This window comes from Eptesicus fuscus, chromosome 3 (assembly GCF_027574615.1).
Source record: "Eptesicus fuscus isolate TK198812 chromosome 3, DD_ASM_mEF_20220401, whole genome shotgun sequence".
In the NCBI taxonomy this organism is placed as follows: domain Eukaryota; kingdom Metazoa; phylum Chordata; class Mammalia; order Chiroptera; family Vespertilionidae; genus Eptesicus; species Eptesicus fuscus.
This window is the reverse complement of record NC_072475.1, coordinates 91,654,695-91,680,078: the sequence shown is the minus strand read 5'-3', so window position 1 is coordinate 91,680,078 and position 25,384 is coordinate 91,654,695. Positions and strand designations below refer to the sequence as shown.

Here is a 25,384-nt window from a genome sequence, read left to right as displayed (position 1 = left end):
CCCTGCTGTTTGATCATTACATTATGGCAACCCGGCCAATTTGCATATCCCTCTATTATTAGTATAGATAACAAATGCCCTCTTTTCTCAAGAATAAATATACATTCTGTGACTTGTCACTATAAGTATAAACATCCAGAATTACAAAAACAGTTATAATAGTTGACAACAGAAATGTAAATATTAACTTTCTTAAATAATTTGGTAATATTTCTTAAAGCCTTAATTTATTATTCTATTTTATTTTATTTTTTATTCTTACTCAAGGAGAGAGAGAGAAGCACTGATGTGGGAGAGAAACATTGATCAGTTGCTTTCCATACATGAACTGACCAGGGATCAAACCAGCAACCCAGGTATATGCCCTGACCGACCTTTTGGTTCAAAGGACTATGTGCAATCAACTGAGCCACTCCACCCAGGCTTAAAGCCTTATTTTTTAATGCAATTTTGATATTTGTAAATGATTTGTACATTATGTATCAAAAAATGAAGATAAAATAATGAATGTGCATAGGATCTAAATCTATGTCAATATAGAGAGATAGAGTCCTGATCGGGTGTTTCCCTTGGTTAGAAGAGCATCATGCCATACACCAAAAGATTGTGGGTTTGACTCCCTTCAGGGCACATACCTAGGTTTCAGGTTTGATTCCCAAATGAGGTGCTAAGGGAGGCAATCGATCAATGTTTCTCTCACATGGATGTTTCTATCTCTCTCTGCTTTCCTCTCTCTCTAAAAATCAATGAACATATTCTCAGGGGTGGGTTAAAATGAAACAAAACAAAATGGTAGAGAGGTATTTTGACATGTGTACTTAAATAACAATGTTTAAAATATCTTCTAGTACACTACCTTAATCAGTTCAAGAAAAAAAAATCTATAAACTGCTTATTATTAAACTCCAAATAATCTGAAAAGCAAGTATGATTATATTATACAACCACACACATGTATGCATCTAATCTAATAATAGACAAATATGCAAATTGACCGCACCTTCGCTACACCTAAATCACGCCCACCAGCCAAGCCACGCCCACCAGCCAATCAGGACAAGTATGCAAATTACCCCAACAAAGATGGCGGCTAATTTGCATATCAAGATAGTGTCAAAAGAAGCCAAGAGCTGTAGAAGGGAGTAAAGCTTCAAAGAAGCAAGCAAGCCGGGAGGGGCGGGGGGAGGGAGGAGAAGGGAGGAGCGAAGTCAGGGCCGGGGCAAAGGGAAAAGCAGGCGGGCTGGAGGAGAAGGCGGGGTGGGTGACAAGGGCGGAGGGGAGGCGGGGTAGAGTGCAGCAGGAAATCCTATTGCAGGATTTTTCCTGCAACGGGAACACTAGTTTATACATAAAAAATAATACAATTTTTGCATTGTGTCTATGGATCACTTACAGAACATTTTTTTCTTCATAGCACAGTAAATCTAAACAATCGTTTTGTCACACATCTAGATCCAGTAGAACTTCAAACATATGGTCCCACATTTTACAATTTCTGAAGGGAGAATGCAATAGCATTGTTATAACTTTCCTTTTAATTTCTGTTTAACTCAATTCTGACAATATTTAGAAACTTTCAAGATATCATATTAATCTGATTCTCTAAAATATGACATATAAAGCAGACTATCAACTCTTCATTATCTGAAGTATCCATAAGATAAACTGACATCTACAATATCACCCTCAAGATACCACCTCAGCCTGGCCAGTGTGACTCAGTGGTTGAGTGTCCACTCATGAACTTTGAGATCGTGGTTCAGGCTTCATCCCCTATAGGTGGTATACAGGAGGAAGCCAATGGATGATTCTCTCTCATCATTGATGTTTCTATCTCTATCTTTCTCTCCCTTTCCCTTCTTCTCTCTGAAATCAATAAAAACATATTTTTAAAAAGATACCACTTCAAGTAGTACTGACTTTTCAGGTTAATGAAATGAAGAAACAGTTAAAACCTTAAAATAAAACTGAGTTTGCATTATGTACATAAGTGATATGCATAGCAGATTACATAGAAGTATTTTTTAATGAGTGAATTAGTGAATTGTTATGTGAACAAGTGGCCTGGTGCATGAAATTTGTGCATGGGGTTGGGGGTGTCCCTCAGACTGGCCTATACCCTCTCCAATCTGGGACCCCTCAGGGGATGTCCGACTGCTGGTTTAGGCCCAATCTCACAGGGATCGGGCCTAAACCAACAGTTGGACATCCCTCTCGCAATCGGGGACTGCTGGCTCCTAACCACTCACTTGCCTGCCTGCCTGATTGCCCCTAATCACTCTGCCTGATCACCCCCAACTGCCCCACCTGCCAGCCTGCTCTCCCCCAACTGCCCTCCCCTGCCAGCCTGATCACCCCTAACCGCCTCTGCCTCGGCCCCGCCACCATGGCTTTGTCCGGAAGGTCTCCCAGAAGGTCTCCTGGTCTAATTAGCATATTACCCTTTTATTAGTATAGATACTCTTTTCCTTCATAAATTATTTGGATAAAAAATGCACTTGGGGAAAAGTGCTCAACTTTTTTTTAAAGCTCACTTAGGTAGGATTTGTATTAAGGAAAGGGGTATTTGATAGTCACATTTTTAATAAGTGGATGTTACCTTACTCTTACATTTTTCTTATTTTTATCATACAAGAATTTAGAAACACCGCTTTGCTATTCAGCAATATCTTTATTTCCAAACTCTTAGACAGTATATATAATGACTTAGTTTTATTTATTTTTTCTGATTTAACTTGAAAGTGAATAGAAGCTTTATTGTTAATAGATACAATTTTAAGCCTCTTTAAGATAATGGCTATTTGTTTATATGGTTGCTTTCAAGACTAAGAATTTTCTATGTAATCAGTTCTGAAATTTGTGTCTCAATTGTCACATAGGCTTAAAAATGTTCTGTAAAGAGAATGACAAACAGAAGTATTCTTATCTAAATGAAAGAGTCAAATAAATAGCCAAGAAAAATGAATACCTTTTCAGTATACTCGAATTTTTCTTGCTCACCACTCACATTTCAATTTTTATTTCAGAAATACCTGTAATAATAAAATGTAATATGCAAATCTACCAAATGGCTGAACAGCCGAACGACCATCCAGACGACCATTCGGACAACCACGCTATGACACCCACTGGCGCCAGGCCAGCCAAGGCAGGTGCAAGGCGATTGGTCGGGACCCAGCCTTTGCCTCGTGATCACTCTGCAGAATGAGGCCCAGGCCACTGGCCAGCAGGGTGATCAATCAATTGGAGGGGTCCACAATTGCCCCAAAGAGGGAGGCCTAGGCCACTGACCAGCAGGCTTCGGCAGGTGGGCGGGGCCTCCCTCTTTGGGGTGATCAATTGCAGGGCTCCTGGACTGTGAGAAGTCACAGGCTAGGCTGAGGGACTCCCCCCCCCCACCCCAGTGCATGAATTTTGTGCACCGAGCCTCTCGTAGTTAAATAACTTAAAGAAAATGGTTTTATGATCATCTAATTCATTGTAAAATATTCCCAAAGTTGAGTTAGGATAGGCAGGTCCAAGCCTCATTTTACTAAAGCAGCAGTAGGAGGCAGGCAAGATGTGAGAGTCCTGCAGGAACAACTCCATATACTTTTATGAGTAAAATATTCTGGTCTACCCTTCCAGCAACTAGTCTACATTTGTCTTATTTTTATGTGCCATCCTAACAGAACTTCCAATGAATGAAGATGTTTGAAAGCTATCTTACAAAAAGATGCATGACAGTATTTGGCTGGCCTTTGTCTCAAGAATGGTTCACCAGGATAGTAGTTATAAAAGAAATGCTATTGTTATTGTTAACTGAACAATGAAAATGTGTACAGGTAGAGTATAGGAGGCAAATAACCTGTCCTCTCATAATTAGAGCAAAAGGAATGTACTTCCATTAAAAAGAAAAAAAAAAGTAAACCTAAAGGCAGGGAACAATTTGTCCATCATGCAAGCAGCTGGCATTCTAAAAACTGTAAAAACTCCAGCTGGCACCTCACACTACCGACAACTAGCCAACTCTTCACATGGGAAAAGTGCTGTATGATTTGATGTGAGAAAGCAACAAAACAGATATTTGTGAATAAATATTGGTTTGACAGGAAGTCAGACAAACTGCATTTTTTACTCGAAGACATGTACTTAAGCACAAGGTGCCAAACATAATATCTATTTAAAGAAGGGAAAAAAAATGTAGAGAAAATCTGCATCAGAGTGAAACTGAAGCAGATGGTGTAAATTGGTCCTTTGTTAGTCTTAAAAATTTTAAATAAAAATATCCTAAATTGGAGTCAAAAATAAAGAAGTCTTTTTCATCAGAAAGAAAACACTTCCAACATAACACCTACAACTTCTGGAAAATTTTTGCTTCCATTTTCAATCCCCTCCAAACCATATTTCTGACTCAATGTACTCAACCCAAACAAAACTCATGTGACTAAACTATTTTAAACATAGAATCTCAAAAACCTGCTACTTATTGGTTGTAGTATAAGTAAATGCAGAGTCTATAACTGCCGTCCTCATGGAAAGTGAGGGATTTTTTTTTTTCATTTTAAGTTTTTAATGGAAGTTTTATATAATATTACTTTATTCCTGCATCTTCTCAATTGTTTCCTTCTTATATTTTCCCTTTTCCTTTCCTACTTGGACAGATTTGACTTTATGTTCAAGGATCTTTTTGTGGTCTTTGTCCAGCTTTAGTCAAGTGATAACCACCTTGCTGAGGTGAATGCCCACATGAGCAGTTGTACCATTAGCTTTCTCCCATTGCACTCATTCAATGTAGATGACATATTTCTTCCTGTAAACCTGGACTGCTTTGCCAATTTGCTGCCCTTTGTAATGTCCTCAAACAACCTGAACTTCATCATCCTTTAGGATGGGCATGGACCAAACATTGTACTTCTGTCTCAGCTCTTTGGAAAGAGGAGACGACATAATCTTCCTTCGAATGTGGGAAGGTGCATTGAAATGCCTTTTACAGTTCTTGCTCCGGTCAGAAGCCACAAAGGGATTGAACTTCATTTTGAACGGGCTTGAGTGTAAACACATTTAGCTCCCTCCAAAATTAATCAGGCCACCCATCCAAAACCTGGAAAATGCAGATCTCAGGTCCAAAATATCTTCCAATGGGTGGACATGGTTTGAAATTCCGTGTCTTTACTAAGTTATTTCGAGACAATTCTTTAGAAACTATAATGCCTAGACCTGACTCCATATCCATAGGCCCTCTCCCCTCCAGCTCCCGTTTCCGAATCCCAATATTCTCTTTTGAAAGTGAGGGATTTAAAATGATGCCTCCTTATTTTAAAAATGTTTCAGATCTAAGACACTGATTCTCCAGGAGGCCTTCTAAAAGTACAAATACTATTACACTAGAGTCCCAGTGCATGAAAATTCATGCACTCGGGGGGCGGGGGGTCCTTCAGCCTGGCCTGCGCTTTGGACCCCTGGGGGAATGGGCATAAGCTGGAAGTCAGACATTCCTCTGGTAGCCCGGGAGCCCTTGAGGGATGTCCAACTGATGGCTTAGGGGAACGGGCCTAAGCTGGCAGTCAGACATCCTTAGCACAGCCAAGGAGGTGGAAGAGGCTCCCTCCACCGCCGTTTCACTAGCAGCCAGCTGTCAGCCCAGCTTGTGGCTGAGTGGAGCTCCCCTGTGGGAGCACTCTGACCACCAGGGAGCAGCTCCTGCATTGAGTGTATGCCCCCTGGTGGTCAGTGGGCATCATAGCGACTGGTTGTTCCTGGCTGTTCCACCGTTAGGGTGAATTTGCATATTACCCTTTTATTATATGGGATTAACTCTAGCATCCTTTAATGTTCTAGTATGTGTTTATGTATCACATTAGCTATCCAGTCCTAACTCTCCTGCCCAAAAGATATTTGCTTACATTTTCCCCCCAGAACTGTATGAAGTAGCTCCCCTACTTGCAAGGGAACCCATCCGAGATGTGAGTGTTAATATCTATAGTCTCTACAGTAGAGGAAGAGAAGGGGATGATGTACTGCCACCCTAGAGCATCTACTAGAAAACACAGTTTTTGTTCTGTCAACTGAACAGAGAAGTTACATATTTTACTATCCATGGAAGCATTAGAAAAGTTCTAGTCTTAACCTTTTATAAAGAAACATCTCGTCAAGGTGAAAAACTTAGGAGTGTAGAATTCAGAACATTTAAATTCCAGTTTTCCTATTGTACCAACACATGATGTTGTATCTAAAAGAATCAGAATTTAGGAAGATGTGCAGTGATCATGAGAATGCACCACACAGCACTCAAATATGGAGAGCATAGGCTCTTCTCACCCCATGACTAAGTGCATGTGGGGAGAGTAAGGCATGCCCGTTTCTGGGGGGCCTAATTCTTTGATGGTTGGCTTGGGCTCATGTACCCCAGATGGCTCTGTTGAACCTATCTCAAATTGTACAACATTCTGGAATGCTTCCTCTCAACCTTCTCTCCCTGTCACCTTTACTTGGGGTTAAACTTGCAGTATGGTCTGATGGCTTTCCAGCCTTTTCAGGCTCCCTCCCCACTCTTTCTCGCATAGATGTTTGCCCTAATACAATGATTGCACAAGTAATTCCATTCTGATATCAGCTTCTAAGAGGACCTGGACAAACATAGATATATATTTTTATCTTCCAGGACATATAGTAAATTATAATTTTATATTCCATACTGTTTACTTTTTAAAAAGTTTTTATCTTAATAAAAAGTTATTATGTAATAACACTTTATGACATGTATGCTAATACATTAATATCCTTAAAATTTAATTCCATCCATTTTTATGTAACAGAATAACTACTTTTTAAAGTAAAACTTCAAGTTTTGAATCATTTTAATTGAAGTAATCCTCCACAATTAAAGTTTTAATCAACAAAATTAAATATTTAATGTTGCTCTACTTCATTTATTATTTCCTTCTTTATCTTAGTAGTTATGCTATTTAAGCCTAAGTTGATGACTTTTACTTTAAAATAAAGATAGAAGATTTACTAACAGAGAGAAGGTGAAAATGACCCTGAAATAGTAAAGAAATATCACTTTCTTCATGGTGTGATAAGCACAAGTAGAATGCCTCATCTCATATAGTGCATCTTAAACAAAAAGACTATGGCTTATTACTGATATAATTCACAAAACCTAAATGAAAATTCTAATTCATCTATTCAGCAAGTATGTACTATGTGCTTAACACTCTATAAGTAAAGGTTATGAAAGGCTATTTTTTAACTGATCTTCCAAATTCATGAGTGACTCAAATTCATGAGTGACAAAGATAGATGAATAAATAAAATGCAGCATGGTAATCATTATCTCAAACATTGAATAAATTGCCATCTGCACCTAAAAAAGAGTAATTATCTCTTCCTCAGTAATTTATGAGTCTACATGGAAAATGTTTGTCCTGGGTATTGAAAAATAGGTTTATCAGAAAGAAAAGAGGATGAGAGAAAATCCAGGCAGAATGGACTATGTATGGTAGCACACCTTGAATAAAAGAGCAGACACAAATAAATTAATTGAAAGCATAATATAACTGGATTATAGAGTAGGCTGTGGGAATGGTAGGAGGTGTAATTAAAATGGTAAAATGGGTCAGATGTAGGAAGCTCTTTCATGGTATGTTAAAGAATTTCAATATTATTCTACTAGAGGCCCGGTGCACGAAATTTGTGCATGGGGGATGGGGGTGTGTGCCCCTCAGCCCAGCCTGCACCCTCTCCAATCTGGGATCCCTCTCACAATCCAGTACTACTGGCTCCCATCCGCTCACCTGCCTGCCTGCCTGATTGTCCCTAATAGCTTCTGCCTGCCAGCTTGATCACCCCCTAACCACTCCCTGGCCAGCCTGATTGACACCTAACTGCTCCCTTGCTGGCCTTATTGCCCCTAACTGCCCTCTCCTGCCATCCTGGTAGCCACTAACTGTCCTCCCCTGCAGGCCTGGTCATTTCCAACTGCCCTCCCCTGCAGGCCTGGTCACCCCCAACTGCCCTCCTCTGCAGGCCTGGTCACCCCCAACTGCCCTCCCCTGCAGGCCTGGGTCCTCCCCAACTGCCCTCCCCTGCAGGCCTGATCGCCCACAACTGCCCTCCCCTGCCGGCCATCTTGTGGTGGCCATCTTGTGTCCACATGGGGGCAGCCATCTTTGACCACATGCAGGTGGCCATCTTGTGTGTTAGAGTGATGGTCAACTTGCATATTACTCTTTTATTAGATAGGATAGGTCTTGGGAGCTATTGATGTATCATTATACAGAGAAAAAGTACCATTAAATAAAAAGGCTTTAAATATAATCTTCATAACAAATAAAGAGGGAAACATTTCAAATATCACTCATGTTTTTTCAGAATGTCTTCACTGAGGCACTACAGTGAGGGAATAATGGAACAAATGGACATCAAAGAGGCTTGGGTTCAAATACTAGCTTTGACATATATCATTAGTGTGTCATTGGATTGTTTTTTATATCCCAGTTTTCTTGGTTTTAAATGTGAATAATAATAGTGAGTAATAAATATTTTTAAAAAATAATATTTTTACTATAACAGGATAAAATTATTTAGGTACAGAATACCTTTTGGACAATTCTGAAAATTGGAAAGGTTTTTGTTTTTTTTTTTCCTGGCAAGTTTGTTGCAAAATTATCTGATGGCACTAATTTACCTGACCTGTAGACAGACTATTTCTAAGCTTTATTTATGATACATAGTGTAAACATTCATGATTGATTTGAAGGTCCTGCCAATTATATACTGTAGGAAATTTACTACCTTTCTAAAATTTGAAATAATCAGAAATGCAAAACACAATTGACCCAAAGAGTTTTAGAGAAGTGACTATGAACCTGAATATGTAAATTGCTTTTAGAGTGTCCAATGTAAAAAGTGTTCTTCATAAACATTAGGTACTGGTAGAATTGTCATTATCTGAATCTATAAACACCCTGTTTATACTGTTATACAATTTTAGCTGACCCCACATATTGCTTATGGTCCATTTATATATTTTGGCCTTAGTTTTCAGACTTTGCTTCCTTTGCATGTCATTTTTGGAGACTGACCTTCCCCTTTTCTATAGATAAGCATCATTCCAACTCATTCTGGATCTTAAGTCACTGTTGTAGTTATAGTAGGCCTCTGGTTTCTCTAAATTCCATAACTCAGAGAATACTGGGCAAATAATACTGAAAGCAACTATGATGAATAAGAAGAAAATAGGACTTAAAGTAATTCTGGAATAGATCAAATCCTAAATAGTGGAGTAGTCAGAGAAAAATTGAGGAGGAAGAAAAAAAACCAAAGCAGAAATGCCAGGGTCAAAGAAATGAAGAGAGAATAGAAAGATTTGGAAAGGAGTGAAAAAATGTGTCAAGTGTCAGAGAAGCCTAACCAGATAGGAAGTAAAAAAATATATATAAGATTGTGTTCTATCACTAGGAGGCAGGAATAAGACTATGATAGGTTGATACTTGAAAGAAGTGATGAAAATAACTGTGAATTGCATTTCCATAATACTGAAAGGTTACATGTTTAATGTATACTATTGATCTCCACTTCTGTCTGTCAGAGCAAAAGAACACATTTTTAATCCCAGTTCAGAGATATAAACTGGGTAAATCCACATGGGAAAATTATATATATATATACTAGTATAATATTTTAATTTATATTTATAGTATATATAAATTTATACACACACACACACTCAGAGGTAAACACACATACATACATGCAGAGGTTAAGTTTAGCCTTCTACTACAAAGGAATCATTTTTAAACTGTTACTTTAATAAGAAAAACTTTTGGTATAATTTGTAAGAAAAGAAATGGGCCCTGGCCAGGTAGCTCATTTTGGTTAGAGCATTGTCCCAATATACCAAGGTTGCAGATGCGATCCCTGGACAGGGCACATACTAGTACAAGCAGCAGCCAATGAATGCATAATGAGTGGAACGGTTCCTGGTGAGAGGTCAAGACCTTGGTTCTTGTTTTCTTAAAGGAAAGATTTCAATCAAGAGGCAAAGTGTAGAGAAGCAAGCAAGAAATTATTAACCACAGCAAAAATATACTTAGGACAGTGAACCAGGAAGGGCATAGAAGAAGCAACAGGTGAGCCTAGGCTAGGCTGCTTTGGCTCACTGGGAAGTCAGAAAAAGGGGGCCTTGGAGACAGGTTCAAGGGGTTAGCCTGGAACAAACGGCCACGGCCCATTGCTCCCCTGGTTGAAAGTCTCATGGGGTACCTTGGAGTTTAGGAGATGCTTGCCTGTGGGGGAAGGAGAAGGGGAAGTAAGTGGCATGGGTGTGCTTCCTAGAGGGAGAGTGATGTCCTGGGACCTTAATTTTCTGGGGTTTTAAAGACTGGGCATTTAAGGGACATCTTAGGAGAGGATCAATAAAATATTCATCAGCTTTATGCTGATGTACTACAATGAAATTTATTCTTTTAATTTGTCTGTCCTTAGGTATGGTTGGCAAATGGCACTAATTGGATTTCTATTATCTGTCTCCCTGAGTAAGGTAATTTAAGCTATTAACTCTCTGGGTGGGGAGGAGAAGTACAACTCATTTACTCTTAAGTATCTTTGGTTTAGGAAAGGTAGAATACCAGATAGCTATGAGCTGCAGTTTATCTGTCTATTCTGCTTGTCCTGGAGTTTTCCTAGCTTCTTACTATCCTATAAAAGGACAACAAATTATTGTCTCTCTCTCTCTCTCTCTCTCTCTCTCTCTCTCTCTCTCTCATCAGTAAGTAAATAAAAAAAATATTTAAAAGAACATAAATGTTATGTATTACATATGAATGGAAGTTTCAAAACTGGTGCAGAACTCCACAGACTGCTCTGTCTCTTCCTTAGTCACCATGAAAGCATGCTTTGGAAGGGTGCCCTGGAGACTCACCAGCACCAATAAGAGGCATTGAGGAAGTGAGACATCAACTTTTGTTATAGTAAGTGACTGAGGTCTGTTTATAACCCGTATTGTCCTAACTTATACAAAATAAATGTTTTAGCTTGCCTTAAATTTCCAACCTATATTAAAGAGCTTCTTTTAGATTAAATAGACACTTACTTCTTTCACCCCACTCTCAATATTCTAGGAAATAAGGCATCTCTATTTGCTGATATGAAAGCCAGTTAGATCTACTCCCCTCTTAGTGTATGCAAGCTTCTCTGTGATTTTTCTCACCTTCTCTATGGGTCAATTACCAATACCTCTTACAGACATTTCAAGCATTTCCATCTACCTATGTTGAAGTCATAACAGCACATATGCCACCAAACTTTTTAATTGAATATCTTCTAGTTATATATCTTTTACAGCAGAAAAACAATGATGGGCTAAATTAGGTAACAAAAGAGAAAAATGAAAGAGAAAGAAGCTATGGAAAAAATTTTGACCAAATTAGAAATATATGGACTTAAGCACACACATACAAGACATTCCCAGATATATTTACATTTATTAGACCTAAGAGACAATATTTTCATTCTATATACAAGTAACATAGATTAATACAGAACATTACTTTATGCTGTTATTTAAATGGAAATATTATATTTATAGCAAGAAGATTGAAATCACTCCTGGAACCACAAAATTTATAGTACCATATATCTTATAAAAAGGAGAGAGAATATTTTTTCTCTTTATACTGTGAATCAGGCGTTCATTGAAAGCCATAAAATTCAAAGTTCAAAATATGTAATTTTACATGTAAAATCAAAATAATGACTTTAATGTATTTATAGGCACATAGAAATAGGTTATCAAAAAATGGTTTCCAGAAAATAATTTTCCACTATAAGATAAATATTATCCTAAAATATTTCTATTTTTTAAAATACGCTTTTATTGATTTTTTTAGAGAGAGGGGGAGTGACAAGGAGAGATAGAAACATCCATGAGAGGGAAGCATGGACATCCATTGCATGCCTCCTGCTGGGGATTGAGCCCACAACTCCTGTCCAGGAATGGAAACAGTGGCTTCCTAGTGCATGGGTCCATGCTCAACCACTGAGCCACACCAGCAGTGCTAAATATTTTTTTTATTATATTTAAATCCAATGGCTTGTTTTAATTGCTTCTTTTTACAATTTATTTTATTTATTTAACTGAGGATACATGTCCAAGCCTTCCAAATTTTTAAAAAGTTACCCACCACATGCACATTCAGTTTCAGGGTTTTTATGATAGTGGTGATATTCTCTAGTTGAAAACAGGCAGTATTGATATTTCTGGATTTATCACAATTTCAGAATGTTCTGGAAACCTGAAAGAGGCCTCTAGCAATTCACCTAAGTATCCTTCACCTTTCATCACTTCTACTGGATTTCATGGCAGGAAAAAATATCAAATGGGCTCTAGTGGCAGGGGATATAGCTTAGATCCCTGGCAGGTTAAAAAATAGATAAGTATCTCTATTATGGATGTGCTTATAGATTTCATAGTCTCCAATTTTGTTTCACTCACTTGAATAATGGCTCAAATTATATTTTCCTGCAAACCTGCACTAGATAATTACATGCTAATGCATTATATCTATAACTAGAGGCCTGGTGCACGAAATTTGTGAATGGGGGAGGGGTTGTCCCTCAGCCTGGCCTGCACCCTCTCCAATGTGGGACCCCTTGGGGGCTGTCCAACTGCTGGTTGTCGGCCATCCCTTTCACAATCCGGGACTGCTGGCTCTTAACCACTTGCCTGCCTGCCTGACAGATTGCCCCTATCTGCTCTAACTGCTTCTGCCTGCCAGCCTGATTGCCCCTAACTGCTCCCCTGCCAGCACAATCGCCCCCAACTGCCCTCCCCTGCAGGCCCAATCACCCCCAACTGCCCTCCCCTGCTGGCCCAATCGCCCCCAACAGCCCTCCCCTGCCAGCCATCTTGAGGTGGGCATCTTCTAATGATGTTGTGTGAGGGCGTCACATGATGCTACCTAGGCTTTTATTATATAGGATAATAAAAGCATAATATGCTAATTAGACCAGACAGCCGAACAACCTTCAGGACGTCATTCTGGACGTCCTTCCGGATGAAGCCACCACGGCAGGGGTGAGGCAGAGGCGGTTAGGGGTGATCAGGCAGGCAGGCAGGCAAGCAGAGTGGTTAGGGGTAATGAGGCAGGCAGGCAGAGTGGTTACGAGCCAGTGGTCCTGGATTGTGAGAAGGATGTCTGACTGCCAATTTAGGCCTGTCGGATATCCCCCAATGGGTCCCAATTGTGAAAGGGTGCAGGCAAGGCTGAGGGACCCCTCCCCCATGCATGGATTTTGTGCACTGGGCCTCTAGTGGTATTATAAAATGCTTTTAAAAGTTAGCATTAACTTCTTACACTGTGTGAGAAAATATTACAAAGTTCACACAAGCCAACTATTCTATTGAAATAGAAACAGGAAAAAGAAAACAATCACAAAAATTAGTTAAACCTATAGGATGCTTATTAGGTTCAAAAATATATTCTCTAACTGTCTTGATAATAGAATATTTGTATTTCCCAACTGCCCTCATGGGTAGGTAATATAATTGCCATCATTCCCTTTTTAGGTGGGTAAGATGGAATAATTTAGCCACAGGGAAGTTAACTTGCTTATCTAAGTCACACAGGTGGTAAGAAATGGAAATGAGATTTGAACCTACATAGTCTAGCTTTAAATCTCAAGCATTTACTATCCATAGTATTCTCACAATTACATGTTTTACAATTCAGAATATCTCATCTGGATACTTCAATAGTATGTGCTGGATCATTTATCTATATAGACATTATTCATTTTATTGTGCTTTGTTTATTGCATTTCACAGATGTGTTTTTTACAAATTGAAGGCAAGACCAGCAAAATAATTATGACTCATTTTATTGCAATGCTCATTATATTGCAGTGTTCTGGAGTTGAACTTTCAATATCTCTGAAATATGTCGGTATTACTATGTCTACCTTTCATCTTTCTATTTAGCTGTACCTCTTCTTAGTTTAAAAATAAAGTTATTTATTGGAAATTATTTGTCATTATTTATTAGTATGAGGAAAGAGACAAGGCAAGGCAATGTGGGCTGTAAAAAGATAGTTTCTCTCTTTCCACACGTCTTAGAATATTTTGTTCCTCCCACCTCTAAGAACATGAACATATATTATCCTATGGCTAGGCTTTAGAAATAAGTGTGCAATACAACCAAAAGAGACCATATCCAAAAGGAGGTGTAAAAATCTTTTTTAATATTTGGTATAAACAGCATTAAATGTGCCCTCAAATCAACTATGTTATTTATGATGTGCCTCACAGATGCACGTTATTAACCATGTGTGCCATCTGGTAACTTCTATTTTAGCTAATCACTCTTGCTAAGTAGGTGCTAACTCTTTGAAATTATTGTTTTCATGTTTTCACTGTCTAAATTTGGGTGAATTTGGGCAGAGTACCAGTTGTCCCTCCCTAATTATTGTTCTGTGGCTTGGGTATGAAACTCAAAGAAGAATGAAAATCAGTCACTTAGTGAAGTATTAAGCAAGTTGGGGAAGTTACAGGTTGTGAGTTCTGAATGGTCTACCCCTGAAATAACTTCTAACATTAAGTCATATGCAAATTACAAGAAGAATATTATGTATCTCTTCATTCGTGATTGAAGTACAATAAATGGATATCTAAGATTTCAATTGCTCAAGAATTTTCAAAGTCTGCATAAACATATAATAATATTAATTCTTTGGTTTATATAAGTATGTATAGCCATTGACTTTGTTTTTTTATTATTTAAACCTTTTAACTGTAGACTGCTTATAAGGAATGACGTTGGAAAGAACACATCTGCGATTCTGGTAATAGACATGAAGAATCATACACTGAACTATCTGGATTTACAAACTGATTCAGAGATTAGGCTTTAAGGGGTTCACCATCCAAGGACCTCAGCAACCTTCACTAGATTCTTTGCCTTCAGACATCTGAAGGGAGATGAAAGGTGAAATGGAGATGACTTCAGATCATATTCCATCAGTTAGAATTTGTCCTGCAGCTCTACCTAAATGTGAATATGGGACACATGGTTTCTTTGTTTTTCCAGAAGTAACATGCAATAATTTGGTGAAGGCATAGCCGGTCTCTACCAAATTGTGAGATTCTGATATTTATCAATATTTTGGGCCTTTTTTCCCCCCAGCAAAAATCCAAATGATAAAAAGTAACTGTTTACCTCATATGTTTGATTAAATAGCCTATAGCAATTAGCTCCTGGTTTAGGCTAATTTTAGATTTAACTTACTCATTATTGCAAGGAGTGTTAAAGGGTGACTTCAACAAAGAGAATCTAAAAGCAATCATCCATTCTCCTCAGGTGTGTTCTTTCTAATTTGATTATTCCCTATTTCATAGTAGAAAATACCTTGCTCTGTGTACTCAAGCAGATTCTGGGTTTTAAAGGGGATGAAATGAAAAAATAAAAAAGAAAAGAAATAAATGCAGTACCAAAGTGTATGGCACTCAAAGCCAGGGGAAGAACAATAAGCTTTGGTTCCTTTCATCTCGGTCTGTGGTTCAAAAGAGATTACATATCCAGTGCTTGCTCCCACTGGATGCTTGGGATGCCTACCAAACACCCAAGAGAGAGGCTATACCCTGCCCTCAAGATTTCCTTTCTCATAGCCTAACAGACAGAACAAATGAGTTCACTCGTCAGAGTTGAATGCGCACAATCTCAAAGAGACGTGCAGGTGGGAGCTTGAATGGGTTCAGGCTTGGTGCTGGGCAATGTGTGAGGAGTTTAGAAATGAATTATCCTCCCACCCAGAGAGTTTACTTCTAAGTACTTATTCCAGAAAAATGTTGACTATCCAACATTTTTGAAATAGGAAAACTTTAGGAACTAACCTAAATGCTCATCAGAAAGAGAAACTAAATCATGATGTAGTCACACATAGAATATTCTAAAGCAACTAAGAAGTTGTTAGATTTCTACATACAGATATGGGAAGATCCAGAAGACTCATTAAGTGGGAAAAGAAGCTATATAACATATTCATTATGTTTCCAGCTGTATAAAATTTAAAATACCCAAACTGCATAGATACATATTTCAGAATGCACAGATTATATACATATACACAGTGAAAATCAATTCTGAAAGGATCACACCCAAGCAATTACTGTGACTAGAATGAGCTAGATAGGTAAAGGGGAATTGTCACTTTATCTGTATTGTTTTAATTGTTTACAGTAATGTATTTGCATGTTACTTGTATACATTTTGGGTGATTACTTACTATAAGAATGAAAAACATGAAGACAAAGAAGGTTGTCTCTGACCCCAAGCAGCTATGCACAGGGAGTGGGGTGTAGCCACATTGCCTGGAAGTCAGGGCACGTGAGCCTGGTGCACTCTGCACAGCAGGTCTCAATAAATATCTGTTGAATAAAACATTTACATATATATATATATATATATATATATATATATATATATATATGCCTAAGCCACCATTATGACCGAACCGAACGACTGGAATGACTGGAACGACCCGTTGACCAGTCGCTATGATGCACACTGACCACCAAGGGGCAGCCACTCAATACAGGAACTGTCCCTGGTGGTCAGTGTGCTCCCACAGCCAACCTCCCATGGTCCCTCCCCCTGGCTGGCCAACTTCCCATGGTCCCTCCCCCTGTCCCTCCCCCCCCCCCCCCCAGCCAGCAGGCCCCGATTGGCCCGGCCTTGATTGGCCTGGCCCCCATCAGGATTGGGCAAGACAGCCCCAATTGGCCCTGATCGCCAGTCCGGCCTAGGGACCCCACCCATGCACTAATTCCTGCAATGGGTCTCTAGTAAGTAAACAAATAGGATGAGATGAGAAAAATCAGTGATTGGTGTCCATCCCATTTACCAAATTGACTGTTAGCCCTGCAGCAAGTAAAGGGATCTTTGAAAGAGCTGTGTCTTATCACCACTCTTTTGGATAAACATCACATAACATTTTATCATCTCATTATTAATAGTAATGAATGAAATCAACATGAATGGAACATTCAGGTTTTATACTGAAATATTTAGAAATTATTTTCTTTAATATGTATAATGTATAATCGAGTTTAATTTGATTTTGTTCTTGCCCCTAAAAGTAACATTGGATCTCAAAAATTGAGCTGTCTTCTTCCTCTAAAAAAGAAATTAAATTAATTTTCAGATCATGTCTAGTAATTCAAAAACGAAATAGTTGTCAGTTATGAAAAGAAATTAAGAAGATGGTAAGGAGTTAAGCATCTAACTATAATAAATTTGAATTTGATACAATTCATATGATTGTTTGGATATTTAATTATGACAATGGAAGTTTATCAGATCGAGGTTGAACTATCAGTATGTTGGAATTGAATGAAGATTAACTAGCAATGATTTAATTGCTGTCTCCCACTGACAAGACTTCCATTGAATTAAATGGATATAAAGAAATACAGCTATTAAAATGAAGAAAAACAATTAAATATGAAGAACTTCACAGTCTGAGTACAAACTAAAGAGCAACATAATAGATTATAAAATGTCAAATAACTGGTGAGTTCCGTTAGTGGCTGAAATACAATATCGTAATTCCTGAATGAGGGTCAAAACTGTAGCCCAAATCTCACTTCTCTTCACTTTCAAGAAACCCATAATTAACAACGGTTACAACATGCTTTGGCAGTCATGCTCCCCAGACCACCAGGCTCTCCTCAGTTATCTGAGGCTTTTTCAGTGTGCACAGGCTGTTTTGATTGACCTGATGAGTCAAAGCAGTCCATTGATTTTTCTCGAAGTACATCTTTGACTATAATTTCCCTTAGACTCCTGCTGCTTCTACTATTTAGATTCAAGTACAAAGGAGATACATGTAGGTAGAAGAAACAATCATAGTCTTTTTATTTATTTATTATTTATTTATTGTTTATTTTTGACACTATTACAGATGTTCCCCATTTTGCCCCCATCCACCCAGCCCTCGCCCTATCCCAGGCCTTTACCACATCATTGTTTGTGTCCACTGACTATGCATGTATGTTCTGGAGCCTGCCGGCACTGTAACGGTACCTGAAAAGGGGGGTGAGGATTAAAAAACACAGACACAGTAGTTACCGGGAGGGCGGACAGTTCAAGACTGCCGCACCGAGTTTATTTTCTCAGCCCTTTTTATAAGCAGAAACAGCTTGTGCAAGCATAAAGGTCATTGCCCGGGCAGGATGTTTTTTCCGCCTTAGCAGAATCCCAAATACACTTTAAACTTCTCACTCCGTCAATTTCCCTATCCTTGTTCCTGTTATTGAGAACCTATTGCAACTCTTGACCCTACCACAGTGCTACTTCCTCTTCAAGCCTGCTTAGTATCAAACCTAAATATGTGAAGCAAAGGCCCCAGCAAAGTGGGGAAAACAAGGTTACTGGTTTGTTTACCTGATTGCCTCTCACGGTCTCCCACATGTATGCATATATGTTCATTGGTTAATCTCTCCCAGTCTCGCCTCTGGGATCCGTCAATCTGTTCCATGTACCCATACCTCTGAACAATCATAGTCTTATGTGAAATATTTAATGAGTCATATAGATCATTCCATCGATTTACAAGAAATGAAAAGAGAATTCTAGACCTGAGTTTATATAGCATTTACTCTTCCTTTCAACAAATTGAGTTTACTACACACAACATGTGTGTGGTGAACTTGTGGTTCAGTGTTCCCTTGTGATCTGAATTATTTTACATCCCAATTGAAGGATGAACTAGAACCCTTTCAGGTAGTTCTCAATTTATTCAACTTTCTTCCATACTTCCCCAAATCCTTTCCAGGGGCTAAATGTAATACCATACCAAGGCATTAGTTGTTGAACATTGCACCTACAACACTAATATCCCTTTAAGCTATCAAGATGTATGCCATTTCATGGGAGATAAAGATCTCTTTGCAAACAAAAATTTTATAATGTTAAAACAATTCATGAAAAGGTTCCTAAATCTTTTATTGCTACAGATTTTCACAATAGAGGTAGGTACTGAAAAAAAGTATATAACTAGAGATTAAACTTCAAGATTTAGTTTATATATAGAAAGTACAAGTGAAGGTTAAACATTTAATTTTACTTTTTACACTGTGAAAATTACATATAAAGGAGGTTAAATATGAAGAGCTTCATATTCAAAGCACAAAAGAGTAAAAATGTAAATTGTTTAACCTGAGTGGGCCTTTGAGTGTACACAGTAGGCAGCAACCTTACATAATAGCATTGAAGGATCTAGAGAAAGTGCCCTAATCAAAAGTTTCTCATTCCTTCCAGAATAGGTGCTGTTATATCTATATATTCTGTGTGGAGTTTTTTTGTTCATTTGTTTTGTGTGTTTTTTTGTCTTCTGAATCTTCCAATTTTCTTCACTGGACACTTTTTCCTTAAGAGGAACACAAATTGATACCACAAACTCAATCTAGCATTGAGAGTTTGATTATTCCCCCACGTAAGTGGAGCTAGGACTAAGACTCAGGAGAGAAACATGGGCAGGAGAACAGCCATAACTTCTCATTTTGCATTATGAATACATCCTAAATCCTACCCAGGCAGATATAGTGGTTTTCATTTTACCTTATAGTTTAAATGAAAATAATAAGAATATGTCAACGTTATGCCTTACATAACATATACATTTAAAAGCATGGATCTTCTTTAAATCCACATCCTTTCCCTGTCTGAAACATCTAAAAGAAACTCTGTCAGTCAAAACAGAAAGTGAAATTGTCTTCCCATCCTAATTTAAAATTTACCCAAAGGGTATGGCATTGGTATGCTTCTAAAACAAATTTTCTTTCAGATGGTCTCTTTCTGATAATAATATACTATTATTAGTAGTACTAAATCACATAATACTTATTGATTACTTACTCTTGTCAAGGGTATATAATACTGCATCACCTTTATCCAAATGTTTTCCACTGGCAATGCCATACAACATTGAGAATTAAAATAGGCCTTTTAAAGTAACTTCGCTTTGTTCAGCCATTCCCTTGGAAAGCATCTCCTGGGCAATCTGCAGAATAACTATGACCATTAAGGACTATTGATCAGTTTAACTTTTTGTATAGTCAACAAGGAGGTTGATTGACTTCTATCTAAGACAGGTAGGTTAATGATTGGCTGTGAAACAGGTAATATACAACGTCACGATTTCAACCTGTGAATTAATATTCAGAAATTTGGATTCTTGAGTTAGCTATTTAAAAAATTATTAATTATAATGTGCCCTGAAAAGATTATAGTTCTATTTATGACATCACTGTTAGCCTTATGTATTGTTTAGAAAGTCTCCATGAAAAGTCATTAAAAATCATATTACTATAAAGTTAAATTGTGTCTTTTTTTTTTTTTTTTGGTCTAGTCAACTTGTATTGAATTACTACAAGGTCCTGAGAGTTAAAATTTGTTATAAGCAGAAATTGAATATTCATACAAAACAATTTAGCCTTTGCTGTCCATAGCCTTTTTGTAGCACAAGGACCAGCCATACATCACGTAAAGATTGCTTAGAGCTTGTCCTCGGTTTCTGAAAATTAGATACACAAAGTGCACTTACAGGGCGGGTTTACAGTTGTGAGACACACAATTTCTTCTTGTATTATTATTTAGTAATTTTAGTCAAACCTTGTTTCTCGAATGTCTCCATCAGTGACAATTTGGTTCTCGACCTACATGTTCACAGAAAAATGTATCGGTTGCGGAACAAAACTTCAGTTTTCGACCTGACAATCCTTTCATGCTGATACCTCAGCAAGACAAAAAAAATGTCTCTCAGGCCACAAACAAAAGAAATATTACTTTTGTTACTGGCAAAATCTATGATTAGCACAATTTTAAAAGATAAAGAGTGCTAATGTTGCTAAGGGTTTTAAAGTGCTCACAAAACAATCACCAATGATTTAATAGGTAGGAAAACTGTTGTTGATTGGATAAAGGAAAAGCAGTTAGCCAGTATAGCATTTGGAAGGCAGCGATATAGGAAAAATTCTTTTAAAGCTAGAAGGGAGTGGTTTGATAAATTTAAGAAAATAAGTGTTTATGTATAGAGTAAACAGTACATTAGACATGTTCTATATATAAGAAAGGTTAAAACAGGGAATCACTTGGGGATCTGGAATGGATTAATTCAATTTACATTATTTCTAATGGGAAAAAATGATTTGGTTTTCGAACAAATCGCTCTGTTAATAGCCTTCCAGAACGAATTAATTTCGAGAACTGAGGTTCCATTGTATTATATTAATTTTCATACAAACAACTATAAAGCTACTTTTGCTCCACCCTGTACTGAGATGGGGCCATTGGAGAAAATGTACATATTCCTGTGGCAATAACTGCAATTATTTTATGCCACTAACCAGACTCAGATCTAGAAGTGGTGGTATGAAGATGTCAAGGTAGTCTAAACTCATCACAGTGACAGTTTGATTGTTGAAAGATTATTTTCACTGATCCCACATCTTTGCAAGTGGAAAAATAATAGTGAGATTAAAATGTTTAAAATGTCTCTGGTCCAGAGTCTTGTGTGATAGCAGTAAAAAATGTTAATTTCTTGGCAAGCTGAATATATATGTAGGATAGCAACCATTTTACTTATAGTTGCATCTGACCTTTTTCAAAATTGAAGAAGGAACTCAAATGTATAAATACTTTCAGAAATGTCTGTTTACTCAGACTATTTCAAGATAGTCTCAAGCTAATGGATAGACCAAAATGATGTACATCTAAATTTTTGTGTTAAGAAACAATAGACAAATTTTATATATATATAAAATATTTGTGAGAGTCTCCATTGTAAAATTTTTATCATAATGAAGAGCCACATATTTTTAAAGTGCTTTATATAAAATATTGATATTTTTAGATTGGGCTTATTAATTTAAGTAATCGTGGATATAAGGTTAGGACATTTGGTTAGAATCCTGACCTAAAGGTAGGAACTCTGATATTCTTAGTATGGTAATTATATCTGTTTAAGAACTGCACACTTCAAAAATCTTAGAGAATTGCAAAACAGGAGTTTTATTAATTTTTTCATAGTTTGGCTTTAAAAAGTTTTAGAAGTCAAATGTTAAAATAAAAATAAAAAGAGATACAGAAACAGTATGATGCATGAGCTTGTTCCACTAAAGCCATTATAATTGAATCATTCTGTTCCCCTTCTTCCATTGAGATTATAATGGCTCCATAGTATGTAAGCAAGTGAGACTAATAATAGCATCCATCCTCATAAGCATGCCATTAAGACACAAGATGACAGCAGGAGCAAGAGGAGAAACAACACTATGCATAAATCACTCTGACCTAGAAGACTGAAGAAAATGCAAAAAAAAAAAAAAACTGTGGAAACTCAACTAGCAGCAGTGTCAGGAGATGTAATGGGTGGGTCAGCCTTCAGTAGAGCAGGCAGAATGGTGTGGCTCCTAACATAATATCAATACATTCAGCAGACATCTGAGAAAATTTCCAAAGAAAAAAGCTAGATATTAGCCATTAGCAAGGCTGTTGATTGGCTACTAGTCCTCATTAGGCTATATACTGATTTAATAGCTCAATGAAAATACAAGAGTTCATTCCCACCTAGATTGATTACTTTATCAGCAAACTTGACTGACAGACCAGTGAGCTCCAATACTCAGTAGCATTGATTATGTCAAAATCTTTGCTGTTAGCACCTATGGAGTAGTTATCTTATTGCTTGACCACAGATTGTATTCATAATCCTTATGTATCACCTCAATTCTATTGCAAGCATCATTTTATTGATTTTTCTCAGTGAATTTATTTATTTTCTAAGTGTTCATATAGGTTTCAAAAGTCAATCTGGTAGACCAGGTAGAAAAATCTGCCTCTCACCCTCCTAAAGTTCCAAGAAGCACAATTAATTTTCTGAAATGTAATATTTAAAAACAATATGCATTTCTACAATCCAAATGATGTGGCAAAGAACTGATGCTTGCCTTTTGCTGATTTAAGGCAGAGATCAGCAAAATTTTTCTTTAAAGGGCCAGATAGTAAATATTTTCAGCTTTGCAGGTCTCTGCTTGCTATGGTCCTAATGTCCATGTCCTGTAAAAATCATATATTTAAATACCAATGCCCAATATGATGTAATTAGGAGATGAGGCCTTTGGGACTTGATTAGTGCTTTTATAAGAGATCATAGAGAGTGCCCCAGCTCCGTGAGCCCTGTGAGCATACAGAAGTCATTGACCTGAAACAGGGTTCTCACCAGACCATGCTGGATCCCTGATCTCAGACTTCCACCCCTTAAACTGTGAAAAATAAATTTCTGCAGTTGATGAGCTGTTTCAGTCTGTGTTATTTTGTTATAGCAGCCCAAAATAGAATTAAATGCCAATACAACTACTCAGCATTGCCATTGTGTGCAAAAGCAGCCTTAGAATATGTGACAGTTTTTAAGAAAACTTTTTTTTTTTTTTTTAATATGAAAACAAGCAGTGGGCCAGATTGCACCCATTGGTTTTGGTTTTCCTACCAAAAGTTTAAGAAAAACTGAAAGTAAAGAAAAAATTTAACTATAGTTTTGAAATCAAATTTACAAAAGGCAAATGTATCCTCTACTACAGCATATTGCCTTTCCTTATATTTTTATAAGGAAACTAGAGGCCCAGCGCATGAAATTCATGCACGGGGGTGTGTGTCCCTCAGCCCAGCCTGCACCCTCTCCAATCTGGGACCCCTCGAAGGATGTCTGACTGCCCGTTTACATCCCTCTCACAATCCAGGACTACTGGCTCCCAACTGCTCGCCTGCCTGCCTTCCTGATTGCCCCTAACCACTTCTGCTACCAGCCTGATCACCCCCTAACCACTCCCCTGCCAGCCTGATTTCCCCTAACTGCTCTCCCCTGCAGGCCTGGTCACCCCTAACTGCCCTCTCCTGCAGGCCTGGGTCCCCCCCAACTGCCCTTCCCTGCAGGCCCGGTCGCCCCCAACTTCCCTCCCCTGTCGGCCTGGTCACCCCTAACTGCCCTCCCCTGCAGGATTGATCGCCCCCAACTGCCCTCCCTTGAAGGCCTGGTCTCTCCAAACTGCCCTCCCCTGCTGGCCTGATCACCCACAACTGCCCTCCCTTGCAGGCCTGGTTCCTCCCAACTGCCCTCCCCTGCTGGCCATCTCGTGGCGGCCATATTTTGTCCACATGGAGGCAGGCATCTTTGACCACTTGGGGACAGCCATCTTGTGTGTTGGAGTGATGGTCAATTTGCATATTACTCTTTTATTAGGTAGGATATTTTTAGATCTGTTATGTCTATTGATATTTAAATTATTAAAAATTAGAATACAGTTCTATAATACAAAACCACAAATTTCTAATATTTTGTTAAACTATGCTAATGAGACATGTAAAAAGTACATAAGATTAAAGTTTTTGGGAATTAAACATTCAGTTGTATACTATTGTTCAGTTGTAGACAGACATATATTATTACCCTAGCTGGAAGCCAGCCCCTTAAATTGAAGCTATTGTACTTACAAATGTCTCAACAGGCGTATTTGTTCAATAGAAAGTATATTAGTTATTTAAACCCTTTCTGACTCTATGCACTGGCTCATATTGTCATGCTACTATTTAGGTCAGATTATCAAGACGTATATATATGTCTAGTAGCCACGTTCTAGATAAAAAGTTGCAATTTACTGGGTAATTTTTAATGATTCTAAATTAAAAGATTTACTCATTCAGAGTAATATTTTTAATTTTTTAAAAAAAATTTAACAACCTAACAGTATTTACTTTTATTCCTATTTATTTTTTTAATATATTTTATTGATTTTTTTTACAGAGAGGAAGAGAGAGGGATAGAGAATTAGAATCATCGATCAGCTGCTTCCTGCACACCTCCTACTGGGGATGTGCCTGCATGCCCTTGACTGGAATCAAATATGGGACCCTTCAGTCTGCAGGCTAACACTCTAGCCACTGAGCTAAACCAGTTAGGGCTATTTCTATTTATTTTTAATGGAAGTACCTTTCACTTCTGTAAAGCATAACACTTTACTGTGTATCAGAATTTTCCAATACTCCATAGTAAATAGAAATTGTCATTCAATTAGTAAGAAATGTAAAGAAGCATAAAATTATAAAAGTTACCACATAATATGTGATTCCCCTGATTTATTCTATTGCTTTCTCACAGGATTTAGAATGATAAGCCCTGTGTTTTCCTCATTTCACTTTTGGAGACTTTTGTTGGTATTTTACTCTCTGTAACAATTTTTCTGGTTATTCATTCTTATCAGTTAAAGTTTGATAGAAAATGCATTCTTTCTCTAACCTGTGGTGATATAGTTCTATGTTTATACAGCACTTCATGGTATTTGTAGGTAATG

At 37.7% G+C, this 25,384-nt stretch overlaps 1 pseudogene; it reads right to left on the bottom strand.

Moving 5' to 3' along the window:
* Nucleotides 1-4,578: 4,578 nt before the first annotated feature.
* Nucleotides 4,579-5,016, bottom strand: LOC114226975 (60S ribosomal protein L26-like; annotated as a pseudogene).
* Between the last annotated feature and the right edge of the window lie 20,368 nt (nucleotides 5,017-25,384).